Source organism: Mus pahari, chromosome 3 (genome assembly GCF_900095145.1).
Source record: "Mus pahari chromosome 3, PAHARI_EIJ_v1.1, whole genome shotgun sequence".
NCBI lineage: Eukaryota > Metazoa > Chordata > Mammalia > Rodentia > Muridae > Mus > Mus pahari.
Window position 1 is genome coordinate 13,273,622 of NC_034592.1, and position 18,539 is coordinate 13,292,160.

Consider the following 18,539-nt stretch of genomic DNA (forward strand, 5'->3'; position numbering starts at 1 on the left):
AAACTATTAACAAACGTAAGTCAGTAACATTTACACTCAAATACAAAACACACACACTCTCTTTCTCATACACATACACACGTTTGTATACTTTTTTCTTGAGGTAGGGTCTCACCATGTAACTGTAGTTGACTTGTCGGTAGCTCTATAGCCCAGAGCATCTGCCTCTTGAATGCTGGGAGCAGACATGGCCACCATACCTGGTCTCATACATTTTTGCTCTAATGCTGGAGTTGAACCCAGGTCTCACCCTGACTCCCATCCTGAGCACCACGACAAGCAGTGGCGGTCGGAGGTGGGTGCCAGACTCCCACAGAGGCACTCAAGCAGCCCCATCTTGTAGCACGTCCTGTGCCCAGCCCTACATTCCTGAGACTCCAAAAGCCACATTCTCCAAACCCAGCACATAGCGCCTGTCAAGGGGACAGCACGTGTGGGCTCTGTTCCATTCAGGTGACATAAAGGCCAAAGCTTCTCAACAACTTAGAAATGTTCAACATAGATGCAGCTACCCTATCTCCTCATGGCAAATCTGAGGCTGGGTCACTCTCTCAGCCCTGGACAGGCCTAGGAGAAAGAGCCCTGACTACAGTGAACTGACACTGACAGAGTGCAGAACACACAAGGCTCACAGGAAGGGTGGGGAGACAGGAACCTGGTTACTTTTTAATTGCCATGCTAAGCCACCATGACTAAGACAACTTATAAAACTAAGTGGGGGCTGACAGTTTCAGGGGGTGAATCCCTTACTGCCAAGGAAGGAAGCTTGGTAGCAGGCAGGCACACATGGCACTACAGAAGTACCTGAGAGCTTATATCCTCTACAAGAAAGAGGCGGAGAGGGACAGCTGGGAGTGGCAAGGATGTTTTGAAACCTCACAGCCCACCCTAGTGACACACCTCTTCCTCGAACTCACTCTGTAGACCAGGCTGGCCTCGATCTCAGAAATCTGCCTGCCTCTGCCTCCCGAGTGCTGGGATTAAAGGCATGCGCCACCACTGCCTGACTCAAGATTTACTTTTAATGATAGTTCTTAAATGCTTTAACCTCCCTTCTAGCCCACCACCTACCAGAGGTGGTGGAAAAGAAAGGATATGAGGGAAGTGGACCTGCTTAGAAAGGTTCTTTGAAGCAACTCCCATCTGTGTTGTCTGGAAATCAACAGTTCAGTTCACAGGTTAGCAGCGACAGCTTGATCCACTCCACGGATATCAGCAGTCGAGTTTGGGAGAGTCGGGAGAGCAACCGTGGCGATATGACCTAGCAGAGACAGCCAGGCTTCAGTCTCAGCTCAAGTCAGCAGGAGGAACCAGGGAGGAACACCGGGCAATTTCTCAGCTGTGCCTCTCTTAGAGAAGCAGAAATTAGTGAAGACGCAAGACCCACAGTGGTGCACAGCTAGCTGTCCCAACAAGCCAAGCCCAGCCTCCGACACTGTCTGTCCACTCCTATTTATACACTCCAGACATCGTGTGTCCTCTGTGGGCCTCCCCTCAGCACTGAGTCCGTCTCAGTTGACATCACTCTACCAGTCAGCCCGAGTCCAAGGAAGCAGCAAGAAATTGCAGCACACCACCGGAAGCACCACCAGAAGGTTTTTGGTGCACAAATACTGCTCAACTATGAAATGTAAGGCGGATCAATACATGGACGTCGCTAGTGAAGCATCCTTCGCCGGCAATGGTGGCAGCCCTTGGGAGGAAGAGGCAGGCAGATTTCTGAATTTGAGGTCTACAGAGTGAGTTCCAGGACAGCCAAGGCTACACAGAGAAACCCTGTCTTGAAAACAAAAAACAAAACAAAACAAAAAAAAAGAAAAAAGATAAATAAAAATTAAAAAATAAAAAATAAGAATTCTTCATCATGTGTCCTTTCATATGCTTGCTTTCGCAGAACCTCCTTTCACTTGTGTCTGCTTCAGCTAAACATTCTTTCACGCCCCAGTAAAATGCTATCCAACCAACTTTCCAAAGAACCCTTTAGTTTCCATTTCATACCTCCTCCAACAAGGCCACACGTCCTAATTCTTCCCAAACAGCTCTACCAACTGGGTAGAGCTGTTCAAACATATGAACCTATGGGAGCCATTCTCATTCACACCACCACACTGCATCTGGCCCTAGTGGGGCAGACATACACGGTTCAGCAGGCCAGGCCAAGACAAGCAGCCCTCAGGAGGCATGACTATGGTAGCCTTGTATCACATGGACACAGGAGACTAGTCTCCCGCCTCATCCAGGCAACCCTACAAGCAGCCAGGAAGCTCGGGCACCTGTCCTCTGGGAGCTAAACATCCACGTCACTGTCACCAGTGCAATGCAGCCGCTACCGCACCTCTTAGATTCTCTAACGGTTCCCACGGGAGCACTGAAGGTAAATATGTTAATTTGACTTCAATCATGGCTTAAAAAAAAAAAAAAAACCACACGCTATATTAGCTTAGGGCTCAGATCCTAAAAACCACTGAGACACGTGTGTGCACTGCACGTCCTCAGCAAGTGGCTGCATATGCCCCTGCTTCAGGGACCTGGTGGCAGGGTGTTCCCCCAGAGTAAGCAATGGAGCCTCTGGGGTGGACCAGGGGGAAGCAGGATGCTTGCCCAAAGTGCCACAGATGGCAGGGTAAGGCAGGGTTCTTACTTGTTCTGGCTGGCACACAACCACCCCTGCTAGCCAGAGCAATAGGTGCCATCCTGGATTGCAAGCAAGGGACACTGTCCCTAAGCACAAGGCTTCAACCACTGAATCTGCTGTGCCAACTCTGGGAGCCGTCCAGGCCAAGGTTCTTGGAAGTCCTCTGCAGGCGACCGTCAGACACCTAGCTCCCAACTAGATAACAGGGACACGGTCACAGTACCATCTAAAGGCAGGACTCCTGGCCAGCCTCTCCTTATTTCCAGCTGAGGGGATCACATGTCCCAGTAGAAAGCTCATGGAGGTGCAGATCCACTCCAAAGGAGTGGGAAGACAGGGCCAGACCTGAGGGCACCTGGAGCTAAAGACCCTCTGTCTCCTTCCATGGGTCTAAGGAGCCCTAATCCCAGCTCATGTTGGATGTTAATGTGTTCAGCAAAGCCTGGAAATGGCTAACGGCTACACCAGCGAGGGTGGGGGGAGATGGGGTGGGAGGGGTGTCTGAGGCCTCCCTCAATGGCCTATTCTATGTCTAGGAAGAGGAAGTTTCCAAAATCTGGAAGTTTATAAAATCCCAGAAGTCTAAAAAGACTCAGCAAAATCCCTGAAATTCAGACTGAGCCGTCAGACCCATGGGCCCTCACTGCCCTGGGAATGACCTGCAAGCTGCTCACTGTAGTAGCTGTGGAAACAGAAGCCCTGTATACCAGCTGCAAACAAGCATTCCTACTACTAAGCTAGGGAGACCTCTGAGTCTGAACTGATAAAGGCTGCCCAGATCAGCAATGCCCACCCAGGCACAGAACCACATACCCCTCAGGAAGGACCACTGTACTCTGTAGAGACCCAAGAACTAGAGCGTGCCCCTGGCCCGTCTCCCCTTCCCGGCATCTCCTCTCTTACACCACTCTTCTCTGAGCCTGGCCTCCCTTGCTGCTCCATCTGGGACGCCCCCTCTAAAGGCATCCAGAATCCAATCTAGGTTCACTGTAGAGTTTAGGAAGTTTAGCTGCATCCCATAGCACCAATCTTCCCAGCCCTGCAGACAGCAGAATTTAGCCCACAGAACATTCATGATTCATGGGGTTCTTCTCCAATTTGGGAGTGGTGCTGTGTGGACCAGGTAAAGGCCTGGGTCCGAAAAGAGGCATCACAGAAGGGGCAGAAGGAAGACATAGAGCTACCTTAGAGCTGGCCAATTAAACCTGGCAAAACCACTTATGTGTAGGAAGGACATGTCCAGGACAGCTGTCCCCTCCTGTACCTGCTACCCCGAGTGCATAGGAAACTGTCTCATGAGCACCTGGGCCTGTGACCAAGGAGGCAAATAGCCCTGGAGAAAAGTAACAGGGTGTCCCTATATCCCAGAACCAAAGAAGACACAGACAATGATCCCCGGAGGAGGAATCCCTGACCAAACGGGGCCCGTGGGGCCAGATTAAACTCTCCAGCCGTCAGGCTGCCGGAAGCCCAAGCAACCACTTGGTTCGCTAGGGCAGGGGCACACTGGGTGTTGGAGCTGCTTGCCCGCACTTGGTTGGCAAAGTTAATGTACTTATTCTCTCCACTGCCAAGTACAGCTAAGGCGAACCCAGGGACAGGCCACTGCCTAGGAGCCCCAGGACACTCAGTACCAGTTGGCCTCAATCAGGGTCACAGTGAGGGGCACCTGAAGCCCTCGGGAAGCCCTGGACCCACAGAAAGGTGAAGGCTGCCTGTAGGCTAGCCATGGCTGCCTACTCCCCAAGCCAGGACACAGACCCCTGACCTGCTAGCCTTCCTGGATCACCAGACCCAGTGTCATAGCGGAAACTAAGCTCTATCTACCTAGAAGGCGCCCGACTCAGGCATCAGCAGTGCATGGAAGGGGCAGGAGGACCAGAAGGCAGCCATCAGCCACACTGATGCTTTTTGGGACCACCTGATCCAGCGAGGGGTCAAGAGCAACTGGACTCCAGGACACATGCAAACCCTAAGAAAATGTCAGGACACAGCTCCTCCCCAAAGATACTCCATCCCAAAGTACCCAAAAACCTCATCTCTAAAGCAGAACCACAGCAACCCAAAACTCCCCACAGCATGGGGACGGGCCTCATGTAGGTCCCTCCTCTGCCCTGGTACAAACAGGGTGAAGGACCTTGAACCCCCAAGAGGTTCTGCTTATCTGTTTGATTTCCTTGAGCCAGCTTGGCCTCTGGAGGCTCTGCAAGGGAGGGGCTAGTGTGGGTGTGCACTGGGCAGGGCAACTAACAGACCTAGGAGATCTGTGGCCCATAGCACTGGGGCAGCTAGGGCCTACCAAACAATGGAGAAGAGCCAGGCTCCCACTGCCCTCCTACCAGCACCTCTCCACAAATCTCTCCTGTGGGCCCCAATGGGAGGCTCAGCTTGCACGGATCCCGGATCCCCGTTTGGGGCACTATTCAGATATCTGAGCATCAGTGACACCTCTCCAGAAGCAGCACGGCCACCATCGAACCACACCACTACACAATCCTGGGTTCACTTTCTTCTCCCCTCGGGAAAAATCAGACACTGTCTTCTGTAGGCGACTAAGTTGACTTTTTTACTCATTTCCCATCTCTCCCAGCTTACCTCAAAGCACGAAGAGCCACTGGCCTTCTCAGGCCTGTCTAATCACACGGGTCAGAGGGACACACAGGTGTCTCACAGCTGTCCCACCAGTGCAGACCTGCGCTAAGGACACAGTCTGATTGGTTTTCTCCTAGTAGGACTGAGAAATTTGAAAAGCCTTCCTGACACGTGCTGGTCCTCAATTCCAGAAACATCACTACCTCTAGTCTGAAGGTCAGCGTGTCCTTCCCTCGGCCCCTCAGGTCCTGGGGAGGAGCAAGTGGCTAGAGAGGGCAAGGGCTGCTGGGAACTGTTCTTTAATTTCTGTTGTTGACGATTTGGGTGTTTAAAGGCACAACCTCATTCTGTAGCCCCAGCTGACCTGGAACTCACTCTGGAACCCAGGTTGGCCTGGAACTCACTCTGGAACCCAGGTTGGCCTGGAACTCACTCTGGAACCCAGGTTGGCCTGGAACTCACTCTGGAACCCAGGTTGACCTGGAACTCACTCTGGATCCCAGGTTGACCTGGAACTCACTCTGGAACCCAGCTGACCTGGAACTCACTCTGGAACCCAGGTTGGCCTGGAACTCTTGGCAAACTTTTTGCCTTAGACTCTCAGGTGCTAGGATTCTAGGATGAGCTGCCATACTGGTTTTTGGATTTTTGTTTTGGTTTGTTTTGGGTTTTGGTTTGGGAGTTTTTTGTTTGTTTGTTTGTTTGTTTTTTCAAGACAGGGTTTCTCTGTGTAGCCCTGGCTGTCCTGGAACTCACACTGTAGACCAGGCTGGACTCAAACTCAGAAATCTGCCTGCCTCTGTCTCCCAAGTGCTGGGATTAAAGGCTGTGCCACCACTGGCTCCTGGCTGGTTTTAAACTCCTAGACAAAACAATGCCCTGCCTCAGGCTCAAGCTGCTGGTACCACAGGTGCATACCACCTTACTTGTTTGGTAAAGAAGTAAGGGCCACCTGGGCATGATGGCACATGCCTTTAATCCCAGCATTTGGGAAGCAAAGGGAAGTGGGCCTCTGAGCTTAAGGCTTGCCTGGTGTATACTGAGTTCCAGGTCAGCCGGAGCTACACAGAGAAAGTCAGGGGATGGGGGTAGGGGACAGAGTGAGAGGGAAAGAGAGAATTAATTAATTCAGGGTCCCCCTCACCATTCTGTTCAAAACTGGGGAAGCTACTTGGCAGTCAGCAGAGCTGGTACTGGGGTGTGGAAGAAGCGCTCAGAGAGAAAAAGAGACAACAGGTAAGCCGGGTGTGGTGGCGCACACCTTTAATCCCAGCACTTGGGAGGCAGAGGCAGGCGGATTTCTGAGTTCGAGGCCAGCCTGGTCTACAAAGTGAGNTCCAGGACAGCCAGAGGTATACAGAGAAACGCTGTATCTAAAAAAAAAAAAAAAAAAAAAAAGAGACAACAGGTAATAGGCGATGCAAAGTTCATAAACTCAGAACCTAGGGCCTCTGTGGATGTAATGCACCAAGTTAAGATGAGATCTAGGATGCTGTACAGTGGTGGCGCACGCCTCTAATCCCAGCATCCCAGAGGCAGAGGCAGGCAATCCCTGAGTTCAAGACCAGCCCAGTCTACAAAAAGTTCTAGGAGAGCCAGGGCTGTTACACAGAGAAATCCTGTCTCAAACAAATGAACAAAACAGAAAAATAAACAGGCTAGCCATGGGAAGAGGGTCACAAAGCAACCTGAGGTAGAGACCCACTTATCCATTTACTTCCCTTGTTGTAGGGGCAAGAGGAGGTGGTGTGTCCAAGCCTGGCACCCCATACCTGATGATCGCAAGTCCTGTTTCTCTCCTGACCCTCAAGTGTTCGGTCACCGTAATTTAAAGAACAGGAGACAGACAGTAGCAGGACCAGCCTAGCACCAGCTCTGCCCTTCTCTGTGGGGGCACATCAGGCACCCATAGGCGCCAAACCTAACAAACACGCTCTCACATCCAGGATGAGACCTGCCTCTCACCTCCTGGTAGAATTCTGTGAGTTCAAAGCCAGACTGTTCTGCACATGGAATTCCAGGCTTGACAGGGCTGCATAGTGGGACTGTGTCTCAAAAGGAAAGAAGGGGGTGGGGGGAACCTGCCTCTCCAGAAACAGTTGTTGGCCATAACATGCCCTAGCACCTCTCACCATCCTGTAATGCTACAGCTTCCTGCCTCTACACACACACAAGATCCCACGCCTGACCCTTCCTCCACTACAGCCACACATTCCTCAACCAAAGCCAACTCTGGCAACAAGCCAAGTGTGGCAACTCATGCCTACGATCCCAGGACACAGGAGGCTGAAGCAGGAGGACTGCCATAAGTTAAGGCCAGTCTGAGCTATACTGTAAGTTTTAGGACATTTGGGCTACAGTGAGAGACTGTCTGAAAACCAGAGAGGGAAAACTCAAACAACAGATAGACATGTTCCCCAGTGATAAGGAACACAGCGTGGAGCATGCCGCCATCTCCAGCTGTAGAGGTGATGCCAGAGGACACAGAGGTGCATGTGTGATGACAAGTATGCATCAGGGAAGCCACAGGCAAACCCTCCCTGGGGACATCCTTCCAACTGGCCTGGCGTCTGGGTCAAGACCACAAGAACTGAGAAGAGGCAATGGAACATTCCAGGTTCTCTGGAACAAAAGCTTGTTAACTCCATTCCTAGAGCACCACATTTACCGGAGTGCTCCAGATGTTGTCCACACAACAAGGTGTACCTCAGCATTTGCCAGCATGGGCCACAAGGCGAATGAACTTGGAAGATGTTAAAGAAATCCGCCATCTACAGAAGGATGATCCCAGGCTGGGGTCCCCTCATCTGAGAACTCAAAGCAGATGATCCCACAGCTGACCTTGGGAGATAGGTCAGGGTTCTACCACGGGGGAGCAAGGCTTGGAGCACAGTAGGTCAAGATTCTACCACGGGGGACCAAGGCTTGGAGCACAGTAGGTCAAGATTCTACCACGGGGGACCAAGGCTTGGAGCACAGTAGGTCAAGGTTCTACCACGGGGGAGCANACAGTAGGTCAAGATTCTACCACGGGGGACCAAGGCTTGGAGCACAGTAGGTCAAGGTTCTACCACGGGGGAGCAAGGATTGGAGCACGGTAGGTCAAGATTCTACCATGGGGGACCAAGGCTTGGAGCACAGTAGGTCAAGATTCTACCACGGGGGAGCAAGGCTTGGAGCACAGACCCGTAATCCTAGGACTGGAGAGGTTGGGTAAGGAGGATCAAGACTTGGAGGCCAGCCTGGTCTACACAGTGGGGTGTGTTCTCAAGAAAACAAACACAAACAGAAGCTCCAATAAAAACAGCGCTAGTGAGACAGCTCCATGGGGTAGAGCAGTTTGCCACAAGCCTGACTACCTATATTCATGCTTGGAAACCACATGGTAGAAGGGGGACATACTCTTTTACAAGTTGCCCTTTGACCTCCACACTCTACAGTGTGCATACCTGAGAATACACACACACACACACACACACACACACACACACACACACACGGGTGGGAAGGGAGGGAAAATTAAGGTTAAAAAAATTAAACCAAACACAAAAACCAGAATTCTAGTTAGCACCCAGCTAGCCACTGCTACTACTGCAGTATAGCCAATAAAATGTTCTTCAAAAGAATAACATAAAAAAAATAAATCCCTCAGATTCACTAAAACAACTTGCACTGGCCATACAAGTAACCAGAACATGGCTTCTGTACCGGATGTCTCACTATGAAGAATGTCCCCAGGTGACAGCTGCTGAGTACTTTTTGGAGCATACACTGCCACAGAGGTCACAGCCTGTGCTAGCACAGGAAGGTGGCAGGTGGCTCTTGTTTGAACAAGATACACCTTGTATATATGCAGGGTAACTTATTCCTAATAAGTCTGGGGAGAGTTCTTTAAACAGCATATATAATCTCTAAATTTGATTGCCATTAATCTTTTCCTCAAGCATCTGAACCACAATGTCACCTGTCAATACTGGGTAACCAGTGTATCAATGGAGGTGGGGTCAGCAGGGGCAAAGATGGAAGCCAGTCTCCCTTCAGAGTGCTCAGAATGGAAAGGGCTACCCTTCCACAACTCTTAGCCTCAGGCTGGAGAAGACCATGTCACCCCATCAGAGACCCAAGAAAGGTTCACGGGCCAAGAAGGGGACCGTGCCTAGGTCATGAGCCATAGGTTCTGTTACCCCTCAGAAACAGCGCACAGAAGATAGCCAAGGTCTTCGAAGCAAGAAAGGTAACGGTCAGCCTTCCCAGAGGCCCCTGCTAGGAGGGACAGAAGTGTATCTCCAAACCCCAAGGTGTCCCATGCAGTGTTTGGAGGGGAGTGGGGGTATTCTCAAGGACATCATGACACATCTTCCTGTGACATGAAGAGCTTCCTGAGTAGTCCAGAGCTAAGCCTCAGGGCAGCTTCCAGTGACCCCAGGGCCCACGGGCTCTATCCTCCACACGCGTGGTCACCTGAAAAGCAGATACCTGGGAGCCTGCCGTGTGCCAGGAGAGAAGCCAAGGCTGTCGCTTTGCACAAGCTCACCACACTGACGTCATTAGGCTGACAAGGCTGCAGCTGGTCCAGACAGTGCCTGGCCTGATGCTCAGTCCCAGGTACAAATGTAGCTGAGGCCAGCTCACCCACAGCTAGAGAGAAGGGACGGGCCAAGGAGGCAGAGCACTGGTACAGGCAGGGTCAAGTGTGCCTGGGACTGTGGAGCAATACTTCCCTGCAATATGGGTTGGCTTGGACCCCAAGGATAGCTCATTCTTTCAGCCTCCCCTACAGTTGCACCTGGTATGCACCCCACACTGTCTGTTCCTGTGTCAGCCATGTCACCCCTGGGCTTCACTGTGACCCACGCGCTTCAGTTTCCAGGCCACTTCATGTGACACAGACTCACCGCTAAACTGGGTTACAATAATTAACACAGTGTCTGTCTCTCCATCCCACAGCTTATGTAAGCCTCGGCCCCATTTCCCTCCTTCGGCCCCCTCTGCTCTGTTCTTTCAAAGATCTCTAGCTGGACTGCTGCAACTCACACATCCTCCACTAAGCTTTGAGAAGCAGCCGATGCTATATCTAAAGCCCACCCTGCTGGCAAGTACTGCAAGAGCCACCAGCACAAAGGTTTTCTGCCTGGACCAAAACCTCCCTCAGGGCCTTACTCACAAACAGGGCACTGGTTGGTTAAGGAGCTGAGGCGAGCTCATACAGTTAAGAGGGAAGAGGCAGGGTCAAGGGGACAGCAGCAAGACTGGTGTGGGCAAGGTCAAGTGTGTGTAGTAACCCCAAGTCCCCCAGAAGCCATCCTAAGTTGGAGGAGTTAGCAGGACAGGAGAGGTGGCTGGCTAAGTCATGAAGAAGACAGCTCACTATGATACAAGGTGGTCTTCCCAGAGCTCACTGTGGGTCAGCTCATGATCAGCTTCCCTCATTTCACACACAGAGAAACTGAGGCCCTGGACCAGGACCCAACTGCAGTAAGGGCCAGGGCCCACACTCCAAGAGGACTGTGGGTATGGAAACCCCACCTTGTGAGCAGCAACACATGGGATAAGCATCAGTATGATCCTGGAGAATGCCTCCCCCCCCCCCCCCCCGCCACAAGCCCCCCCCCCCCCCCCACCGTTGCAAGAGCCTCCTGCCTGCTCCCGGGAGAGCAAACCTCTCTACCAGACGCCAGAGGGCGCACCCCCCAACTCCCAGCTAAGGGCCTCCCCAGGCAGGTGCCTACTTCCCAGACCTTGCCTCTGCATCAGGAGATCTGGAATACAGCAAGAAGATTCAGTGACACCCAGTGGGCATCAGTTTTACCGCACTGGGGCATAACTACTAGGCTTTCAGTAGCACCAGGTGGACACTGTTTCAAGAACCCCAAAATGGGCCTTTCTGCTGTTTAAAATCAGGGATATTGCCCTGTGGGGCTTTGTTACAGTGGAACAAAAGTTTGAAAGAAATGTTCTCCTAACCAGACTGTACCACCCCTATTAGGATGAACTGGGAGGGTAGACACATGAGACACTTCCTTCCTCTGATGGTGTAGCTGGCATCAGAGCCCCAAAGGACAGCCCAGCAGGACATGCACACGCCAGAGTATCCCCTTCCCCAGGTGCTGCCCTACACCCCTGGAAGCAGCCCAAACCCAGTGGTCATACGACCAGTGGGACAACTGTCTCCCCCGGCTATGGCCATTCCTCAGGGGCTGCTGAGTCACAGAAGCTCAAGTGCCCGTGTCAAGGCCCAGACGCGATCTTCATCACAGCACTGTCACTCCAGATAAATGCTACCCCCACATCACGTCGAGCCTGCCAAAAGCTTCTCGTTTCCTATCAATGTTACAAAGTGGAGTCAAGGATGTGGGTGGGGCCCTACAGACCTAAGGCTCAGGGCTGCTGCTAAGAGGACCTTGGGGGCAGAGAGGCTTGAGTCTCCAGAGAGAGAGGAAAAGAAGACAAAGTCTCAGCCCAAGGACAAGGGCCCAAGCTCCGGGGAAGCCAGACCAGCCCTGCCTGCCAGGATTCCCAAGTCGCGGGCAATTTGCATAATATTCTTTGCAAGTTAATATCAGACTGATAATGATCTCCCTCACAGCAGAGCGGCTGAGACGCTGTTACAACACTAAGTAATCATATTTTAAATTATGTTTCCCTTTATAGAAAGGTGTTGCAGAAACATAGACATGAAATCTGTCTATTGCAGCCCACTGCCAACCACCTGACCAGCTCCAGCACTGCCAGGTGCCCACAGAGCTGTCCCGGGAAAGCCAGTCCTGGGGACAGAGAGAGGCTGCTGGCCACGGGTCACATGAACACACAACTGCATATATACATACATATGCATATGTATGCACACACATCCAACCCACCTGCCCAGAAGTCACACAGTCCTGCCCTGAACTCTCAACTGTCCTGGGAAGAAGGCCTGGGGAATCCCCCAAAACCCTAGCCAGAAACACCAGTGTGCCCTTAAATGGTCACAGGTAAAGGGGAGTGAGGGGTGGGGGTCGCCTATCACATACACTCCAGTCTCTTGTCTCTTGCCTGGGAATGAGTGTAACCAACCTGGCCCTCAGGCTCACACCCGCCATCCCTCTAGGTTCTTCCTCTTATAAAGCCATACCCCAGATGCACATCTTAAAGCTGAGGGGTGGGCTCTGAGCTGGCCCAGGGAGGGAGGGAGCCAGGCTTTCCCATTTTCTACTCTCTTCATTTTAGGACCAGGACCGGCCACTCAACCTCTATTTTCTTAAAAGCTTTCTCCCCCTTTTTTTATTTAAGAAAAAAAAATCCAATTATAGCACAAATCTCTCAGCAGGGGTCAGTGTGGAATAAGAATAGCCAAAGTTAATGGACATGACACAGGCAAGATAAATGCCTGAAGGGTTTCAAAAGTTGTATGATGCAGATTTCATTAACATTTTAATTGTAATGTATCTTTTTAATCTTCTCTCACCCTAATGGCTTTATATCTTAAAAAAAAAAAAAAAGAAAGAAAGAAAAAAACTGCTGACAACAACAAAAAGTATCAATATACAAAACTTAACAAAGGCGCTTAGCAGCACAATAGTAACTAGATTAAACGAGCAAAGCTGTGTTAACATTGTGATTTTTAAAGCAGAGTCAAGAGAGCAAAGAGTGGCTGAGCAGAGGAGGCCGGCCAAGGAAGAAGGCCCAGGTCGAAGGCCCAGGGCTCCGGTGGGGAGGGAATGCCCCATCCACAGGTAGCAGGCCACATCCCACCCCACCCCCACCACCACCACTAGGACATAAGAGACAGGATGGAGAGACTCCAGAACCATCAGAGGCCGAGGCAAACACACCTCTCTCTCCAAATTGGGTTGTGAATAAGAGGAGACACTCAGAAGCCCCGATAAACCGGGCTTCAGCATTTCATGTTGGAATGAAGTCCATCAGGGACATGCTATTACTTCTGACTTTTACAAAATGGAAATTTTCAAAGTATTCTTGGATCTAACTACAGAGGAATTGGGACATTTTATTTTCAATCAATAACCATTCCTTGGGGGCTGCCTTTGCTGGACCCAGTGTACTTTACCCTATATTCTCCTGCCTTTCAGAAGGCAGTCCCTCCCCACTGCAATACCAGGGGGCACTAGCCACCCCAGGACCAGACAGCTCACAGGCCTGACTTCTTGCTCACCCCCAGTGACTATATATGGGCACTTTCAGGCCCCAAGTTGTTCCCGCCCCACCCCACCCCTGCCTGCTTCCCAGACACCAGCAAGGGGCGGGCCTGGAGCTGGAGGCCCATCTGTGGCTGGATGCCCTCCTGGATGCCAGGCCTGGTGCAGGGAGGACGGGCATGATTCCTAAGAGCCCCAGCCAGCCCTTCCCCAGGGACCTGGAAGCAACTCCAGAGAGAAAGCCTCCTTCCCTATGAGACTGAGCCAGCCTCCCCTTAAAGGGCCAGCAACACTCTCACCAAGGGTCTCCTCATCCCAGGGGCAACAGGCCAGGCAGAGCCAGCTTGGAGACCTCTCCTGGATCCCAGAGAGGGACAGCCTGGGGAGGGGGCAAAATCTCCAGTAATCTGGCCTTAAATTCCTAACTCAGAACCCAGGCCTGGCACTGCAGACTCCAGGGCAGGCAGATCCTGGGTCAGAGTCCATGCTTTGCTCTGCTCAGACTCCTCTCTGGGTGGGAGACAGCGTGAGCTCCAAATTGAGGACACAGGCCTGTAGTCTGGGGGAGTCAGACACACGGGTCTCTGCTTCTAAACCCCAACTTCCAACGTCAACGGCAGGCCTGGCCGACTGCAGCAGAAAGCGGCCCGGCTCTAGGAGAAGTGCAGGTGATGCCGACAGGAGACAGCCTAGGAAGGAGTGAGAATCTGCTAAAACAGCAACAGAGCTTGCCAGGATGCTGGCACTGGAGAGCAGGCTAGAGCAGCCACCTCGGGCCAGATCACATGCTGCTGCTTCTCCTGTGGCCCAGCCAGGGGGTGGGGCTGAGAAGGCTGTAAGGCTGAAAGGGAAAAAAAAAAAAAAATCCCAGAAGGAGGCAATGGTGGGCAAGGTCTGAGCAGGGCTGCCCACATCTGAGAGACTATGTTAGATGCTAATCAAGCTTCTCCAACGACCTCATGATAACTCAGGGCCAGGCTGCTCATACTGCCTGTAGAGCAGTCTTGCAAGTCAGTCCTAAACAGGCTCTAGTGCTCCTTCATCACCTGATTACACTCAGGCAAAGCCGACTTTATACACTCGCCCACTGGCCAGCTGCAGGAAGCATACCCCTGCCAGGAACAGCGAAAGCTCAGTGTCCCAGGGACCGGACCGGTGCTAACTGCCCCTTGCATTACCACATGGCTCTGCTCCCTTCTCCAAAAGGCCAGACCGGGAGTAGGGTGTACAGACACACACTTGTAATCCCAGATCTTAGAAGGCCGCAGGGTCAGGGGTTCAAGGTCATCCGTCCTCAGCTACAGAGTGAGCTCAAGGACAGTTTGAACGACATAAACTTCTGTCTCAAAAAATAAAAAAATAAAGCAAAGCAAAAACAGGTCTCAAAGTCCACGAAGGTTTCCTCAGATGAGGGTGACCCTCCCCCCCCCCCGGAACATTGCCATGGGTACCCTCATCCAACCCCATTCCAACCAGCCAGGACTCTTCAGAGCTGGAAGGCAGCCTGAGAACCTAGGCACAGCAGAAGGCCAGTGTGGCCCAGACACACAAAAGCCACTCTAGCAAGGCAAGGGTGGGCCTCTGCAGGAGAGCAGCACTTACTGGGACAGGGGGTGTAGACAGAAGTCACTTTCTCAGAGCCTCACACTGAGTGTTTGTGGCTTTGTGGCAGAGGAAGGTAAGAGACTGAGGTCTGACAGTGGTTGGTGGTCGCTGGACCAACAAAAGCACACACCCTCAGCAGTCTGGGAGGCCTGGTGGGTTATCGCACCCTTCCACCCAAAGTGATTTCAACCCATCATAAGCTCTCCAGAGAACTACCTAGAAGTCACCGGGAAGGAGGAGGAGAGCCAAGAAGATAGGAGATGGAGTGACTTCATGGGCATGTCTGGGGGAATGAATACAGAAAACATGAACAGCCAGGGTTGGCAGTCACTGGTTACTGTGCACGGTCTAGGATCACAGATGTCAACGGCATAGATCTCAGAGACAGGGACTCACATTCTGTTAAGGCAGCCACAGCTCTCAGTTTCTGCCCCATCAGTGCTGGACCCCTATCCCAAGACCTACCTAGACCCAAGAGATCACATTGGCCACCATGAAAATTAGGCAGAAAGGACCTCTGTGGTAAACAGGGCTCTGTGGCACACCAGCTCACCCCCCTGAAACAACTACCCTGACAGGACAGTGCAGGTTCAAGAACTGGTCTGAAAAAAGGGTTGGTAAGGTTGTCAAATTCATGCACAAGCCCTCTGCCAGGAAGCGTCGCTCTGGGCACCCACACACAATGCCGACAGTCCATAACACAGACCGATGGGGGATAGTGAGCAGCTCAGAAGCAGCCTGGCGCTCAACTCTTGCAGCACAAGCGTTTCTCTCTGATAGTGTTTCCCAGCATTCTAAATGGCTTCCAGCTCCCGGAATCAGCAAGGCTCAGATGCCAGGGTGCACAGCCTTCACCCAGCACCCAGCCATGGGCATGACTGCTGAGGAAAGATCCAGGCCACTGTGAAGTGACAAGAGATACCTTGTTCTACTTGTACTGATTCCAACTGACTGGCTCAAAGAACAGGGGCCAACTGCCCTGCATCTCCCCCAATGAGGAAGTGTCACAGAGCATACTTGAAGGAATGAAGAGTGAAGGACACTCACTGGTGGAAGAGTGGGTGGCTCCATGGGCTTGGAGAAGATTGTTGGAGGGTGAGACAAGAATGTTGGCTGTCCACCCCATAGCTGAACATGCTTTGTCCCCTCAACTGTGAAATTAGAAGTCACAGCCAACCCTCCCAGGACATCATATTTAAAGACCACACAGTGTGCAGAGCCCCACGGAACATCCTGCCCTCATCCTTCGTCAAAATGGAAACAGAAGGGAATAGCAGTCAAGAATTTGTAGAAGGGAGAGAACAGAAAAGGGAATGGGAGGCAGAAGAGCAGGACCAGAGGGCTGGCTGCACCAGGGATGACATGAACGTGCCCACATGAATTGCTCAGAAGGAAGGGCTTGACTGGACCAAGAACCTAGACAGACCAGCCAGGACCATGGCCCAGCTCACTCCACCCCCAGACAGGCTCAGAGGCAACACTTCCCAGAGCTACACCTGAAAGCTAGTACAGAGGGCCCAACAAACATCTCCATCGGGAAGCTCCAAGGAGAGGGAGTAGGGTACAGTGGGTGTTGCCGGTGAGGTCAGCTCCAGGGAGCAGAATGGGGGAGCCCGCAAACCCTAGGGTTCAAGAAGCACCAGTATCAGCAGTATGCAGCGCGGAACAGATCTGCCCACGAAATGAACTCAGAGAAGGGCTGAGGCGACCCCACACACTCCCGTAACGTATTCACAGGAGAAGCGGGAACCGAGTCCCAGCCTCGGGCAAAAAGCCATGGAGACAGCTAATCTCACCTCCCCCAGCCCACACACCCTTGAGTTTTCGTGAAGAGTCCGGAGACCTGACAACTTTGCGGAGATGCAGAAACAGAGACAAGCCAAAAGCCCCCTCCCACTGCAGCGAAACCCAGTGTCTCCCAAAGTTGGAGTTGGCACCATAGAGAAAGGGAGGCAGTGACGACCCCTGGCACCAACCGGCCCACCTAGCTAGGGAAGACGGACGCGGGCCGAATCTGATGCGCAGACGCGCTGCCTCTGACCTGGCCGGCCAGGAGGGGTGTGTCCCCTGCGCCCTGGCCAGAGGCCAGTGTCATCGGGTCTTCCCCTCCCGTGCGGGACGAACCCGGGGTCTCCCGTGGCCAGAGGACCCCAACGGGAAAGGAAGGCACTAGCGCGCCCGGAGTGCCAGTTTTGGTCTGGCCAGGGCCGGGCTCTGGGCCGGGACACCTCGGCCAGCCGGCCTCTCCGCCCCGGGGCCAGCGAGCAGCTCCAGCGCGGCCCGTGCCCCACTCGGCCGCGCCCCGGGCGCGCGGCGGGCACTGCGGCAGGCGGCGGGTGCGCAAGTTGGGCGGCCGCGCCGCGGAGTTTGCGGGAAGTGCGGGCGGGACGACTGGCCCGCGGCGGAAACGGCGCGACGCGCGCCAAGTTGGCCGTACCTGCGGGCACCCGGCCCAGTCCGGCCTGGGCAGCAGCGGCGCCGCCCGCGGCAGGAAGTGCTCCGGCGTCCCCGAGCTCCGGCGCCCGCGGACTTTCTCCGACCTCGCCCAGCACCGGCGGCCGCACCGCGGCGGGGGCGGGGCGCGGGGGAGGCGCCCGCGGGCTGTTTAAAGGGACAGAGCGCCGACCGCGCGCGCGCGCGCACTCGTCGCCAGGTGGGCGCGGGAGAGGGAAGCATAGAGGGGTCTGGTGGGGAGATCCCGAGAGTTGCTGCGCCGTGCCTTCCGAGCACTTTGCGTCCAAGCCTGCACCGGGCACCGTAGGGGATGGGATCAGCGCCCGAACAGGGGTAGGACCTGGGGCACAGAGTCCCAACCTCTTAATTCCCCGCGGCCGCGCTTGCACCCACCAGCTTTGAATGGCAAATCGCGTGACTGAGCAGCCTTGGAATAAGTACCACCGGGCTCTGGTGCCTGCTGCCCACCGACTTACAGCCATGTGGAGGAGGCTCATGCAATATAGAGGCCCAGGGGGATCCAGGCGTGCGACAGTGTCTCCAGACATGGTCAACAGTGCTCTGTTTGCTCAAGGCTAAGCTCTCATGGACAGAGATCTGGTTTTAATACAAGTGCTTAGAAATAAAACCGGCCACACACCTCAAAGTACCCAGGAGTCCCCTTGATTGCCCTCCCAACCTGAGTCCCAGTATGTGCTCAGGCACCAGTGCCTTTTGAGAGTCACAGCCATCTTGGCCCTATGCCACACAAGGGTACTTGCAGAAAAAATAAGAATGGCACCAGGAAAGAGGTCATGTGCAAGGTCACTGGGGAGGAAGGGCATCAAGTGAACACAAGTTGGCCCACCCCCCTCCCCCAAGACTTTAGCTGCTGGCTAAGGTCATTACTAGGCATTAGCTTGTGGGAGCATCTCAGACCCTGGCTTTTTTGTCCATGCTTTGGTCATAACTGACTGTTAGCCTAAACTTGGCTTCAGCTCTGCTTCTAGAAAACACTTCCTACATCCCAAAACCCACCCCAACACACACAAACTATCTCATTCCCCTGCCAGCCCACCAGGAAAACAGATATGGAACCTCAATCCTGGGCTTTCCCCAGAACCCCACTTAGATCT

General features: G+C 53.2%; 1 protein-coding gene across 1 annotated transcript in view; it reads right to left on the reverse strand.

The window, feature by feature from the left end:
- Nacc2 (NACC family member 2) overlaps window positions 1–17,502 on the reverse strand; it is a 68,800-nt gene extending 51,298 nt beyond the window's left edge. The window contains exon 1 of the mRNA XM_021192737.2: window positions 17,408–17,502. The gene's annotated coding sequence lies outside the window, so the exon portion shown is untranslated. The remainder of the gene's footprint in view (window positions 1–17,407) is intronic.
- Window positions 17,503–18,539: the final 1,037 nt, after the last annotated feature.